Source organism: Melospiza melodia, chromosome 30 (genome assembly GCF_035770615.1).
Source record: "Melospiza melodia melodia isolate bMelMel2 chromosome 30, bMelMel2.pri, whole genome shotgun sequence".
Classification (NCBI taxonomy): domain Eukaryota; kingdom Metazoa; phylum Chordata; class Aves; order Passeriformes; family Passerellidae; genus Melospiza; species Melospiza melodia.
The window spans coordinates 5,164,977-5,168,488 of NC_086223.1; positions in this window are offsets into that span (position 1 = coordinate 5,164,977).

The following is a 3,512-nucleotide window of genomic DNA, read 5'->3' on the forward strand; positions in this document are numbered from 1 at the left end:
CTCAGTGCATGCACAAAACACTCTGCACACAGAGCACCCTGCACACAGAGCACCCTGCACACAGAGCATCCCCACCCCAGGGCTGGTGTGAGGAGCACATGGCAGGGTGAGGGTTACCCTGGTCTGGGGCTGCCCCTGAGGCAGGGCTCTCCCTGCACCACTAAATGCACAGGAAGAGCATCCACTGAAGCTCCAAATTCCCAGCAACACCTGGATGGTGCCCACCTGGACACAGTCCCACCTGGAGGTGCCTCTCCATGGCCTGTGGACCATGACACATCCAACAGCTGGATGGCTCCCTGCAGCCAGGCAGGGATTTGGGATCTCCTGGCTGCTTCCCAGCTGAGCAGCTCCTGTGCCAGCCCAGAGGGTGGCAGCAGGGCAGGGACAGGGCAGGGACAGGGCAGGGTGTGGCTGTCCCCTTGTGGGGAGCAGGGTGTGCAAGGTTTCCCTCCCACCCTGGGATAAAAAGTGCAAACCCAGGCACAGAGCTCCGGTTTGGCACCATTCCTGCTCTCAGGAGAGCTGGATTATGGAGGAAATCCTCCTCAAATCTGTTGCAACATCAAACTGCAAAGAGGCTTCCCATGAGGAACAACCCATGGGATCAGGAGATGTCACATGGACATGGCCAAGGGCAGAGGAAGATCCCATGTCCCAGAAAACTCCTTTAATCCTTTCCTGCTACCCAGGATTCCCAACGTGTGCTGTGGTCTGTCAGCTCTGAGCTGGCCTGGGGGTCCCACCACACCCCTGGCGTGGTTTGGCTGCCCAAAGTTTGGGTCTGGGAGGTTCAGCATCAATGGAGCCATGGAATGGTTTGGGCGGGAGGAACCATAAAGCCCATCCAGGTCTGCCATGGCAGAGACACCTCCCACTGTCCCAGGGTGCCCCAATCCCATCCAGCCTGGCCTTGGGCACTGCCAGGGATCCAGGGGCAGCCCCAGCTGCTCTGGGCAAATCCTTGTCCTGCCTGAAGGGGCCCAGCCAGAGCCATCCCTGGGTTTTCCACTGGGAGTGGGAGGTGAAAGCTTGAGGAGAGAAAAAAACCTTGGCATGGGGGCTCTGGAAACAAATTCTGGTGCTCCAAGGCCTGCCCTGCCTGGCTGCTCTGGGTCCCCATCCCTGCAGGGGTGTCACAGACATATTTTGTGAAAAATCCTTTCCTTAGGATTTTTCCTCCTGAGAAGCTGGGAGGCCTCAGGAACAAAATGTAAACAATGGTTATCTGCTGCTGTGGAATGCAACAGGTGCATCTGGGATTGGTCTCATGTGGTTGTTTCTAATTAATGGCCAATCACAGTCAGCTGGCTCAGACTCTGTCCAAGCCACAAGCCTTTGTTATCATTCCTATTCTATTCTTAGCCAGCCTTCTGATGAAATCCTTTCTTCTATTCTTTTAGTACCATTTTAATATAATATATGTAATAAAATAATAAATCAAGCCTTGTGAAACATGGAGTCAGATCCTCATCTCTTCCCTCATCCTCGGACCCCTGTGAACACTGTCACAGGGCAGTGGCAGAATGGCCAAAATTTTAATATAAAATATATCATTAAATATATAAATATAGAATTTTTTATATTTATTATATAAATATATATTAAATAATATAATAAATAATATTAAATAATACTATAAATATATATTAAATATATAAATAAATCAAGCCTTCTGAAACATGAAGTCAGATCCTCATCTCTTCCCTCATCCTGTGGACAGTCACAGAGGGGTTTCACAGCCCTGTGGAGGCGGCACTTGGGGACAGGGCTCACGGTGGCCTTGGCAGTGCTGGGGGAGCTGTGAGCTCCTGTCCCCCCCGGGATGTCTGGCCGGGCACTGACCCTGCCCATTTCCTGCAGGGCTGGGTGAGCTCGGGCCCTGCTCCCTCCTCGTGTCCTTGGCACGGCAGCTCCAGCCCCTCCGGTCACCCTGGGGCTGCTCCAAAGGGCAGGAGGTGGGCACAGAGCTGTGTCCAGCAAAACCCGGGCTGGGCAGGCGTGGGCACAGAGCTGTGGTCATCTGAGAGCCCATGGAAAAGGTCAGGCCCATGCATGGCTTCCTGTGGGGCCCTGGCACAGACTCCCAGAGCTGCCCCTGGATCCCTGGCAGTGCCCAAGGCCAGGCTGGAGGGGATTGGGGCACCCTGGGACAGTGGAAGGTGTCCCTGCCATGGCAGGGGTGGCACTGGAGGGGCTTTAAGGTCCCTTCCAGCCCAAACCATTCTGTGATTCCATGATTCCCACAGCCTCAGAGGGAAGGGAACTGCAAAACCCCAGAGCAGGGGATGTGCTCAGGACTGTGGGGCTCCTCAGCTGTCCCACATCCCCACCAGGACACAGGGAAGCTGTTGGAACCCTGGACACTGAGAATTTCAGACTTTCTGTGCTGCCAGGCACTGACCCCCAGGACAACTCTGCATTGACCTGAGGGTGTGGAGCAGCTTCCAAAATGGAATGATGGAACTGGGACTGTGGGTGTGGAGTTTGGATAGAAGTGTGTGACATCACAGGGTGGAAAACTTAAAGTTTAAGGGTTGAGAATATAGTAATGGATATAAAGCAAGATGGAGGTTTTAGGGTGGAGGCTGCTTCTTCTTCTTCTTCTTCTTCTTCTTCTTCTTCTTCTTCTTCTTCTTCTTCTTCTTCTTCTTCTTCCCCTTCTTCTTCTTCTTCTTCCTCTTCTTCTTCTTCCTCTTCTTCTTCTTCCTCTTCTCCTTCTCCTTCTCCTTCTCCTCCTCCTCCTCCTCCTCCTCCTCCTCCTCCTCCTCGGGTTTGGGTGGTTTTTTGTAATTGGATGAACAAGTCTGCATTGTGGGCCACAAGTGGTTGGTTATTGGGTTAAAAGTAAAACCAATTTAATAAATAATTAATTAATAAATAATTTTTATTATTAGACAGCTTATCCTTTAAAGGCCTTGTAGAGAGAGAGAGAGAGAGACAGGTCTCCATTTTTAGTTTGTTAGAATGAAGTGCTGTAGAAGTCAGGGTTTGTGAGACTGTAACACAGAATAAGAACCAATAAACATTTGGATCTGAACAAAAAATACTGTCTCACACATTTGATCCCACCCTTAACAGACAAAAGAAGTGAAGAATGCACAGGCAGCAGCTCGGGCCTGCCCTGGCAGGTGTCCATGTGTGCCATGGGAGCAGATGGTGATGCCACATCCCCACACTGGCCTGTTCCTCTGTCCAGACTGGGTGAAACTGGGCAAAAAGCCAGCCTGGGACACGTGATTTGCCCAAACCTGGTTACATTTGAAATACCTGTAAATTGTTCATTTCTGAGAAATCAGCCCCAGCTCGCAGCCCCTCCCCAGGCTGTGCTCCCTGTTTTCCTTTCCTGTATGTTCCTGCTGCCTCCTGACATCATTTCCCAGCAAACCTGTGGAATCCTGGCCCAGAGTGAAGCTCCAGGGACCTTTCCCAATATTGCAAACATGCCTGGAGTCCTTGACCCCCGGAAGCCGTGGGCAGAGGGCAAACATTGCCTGGATTTATCTGCAGGT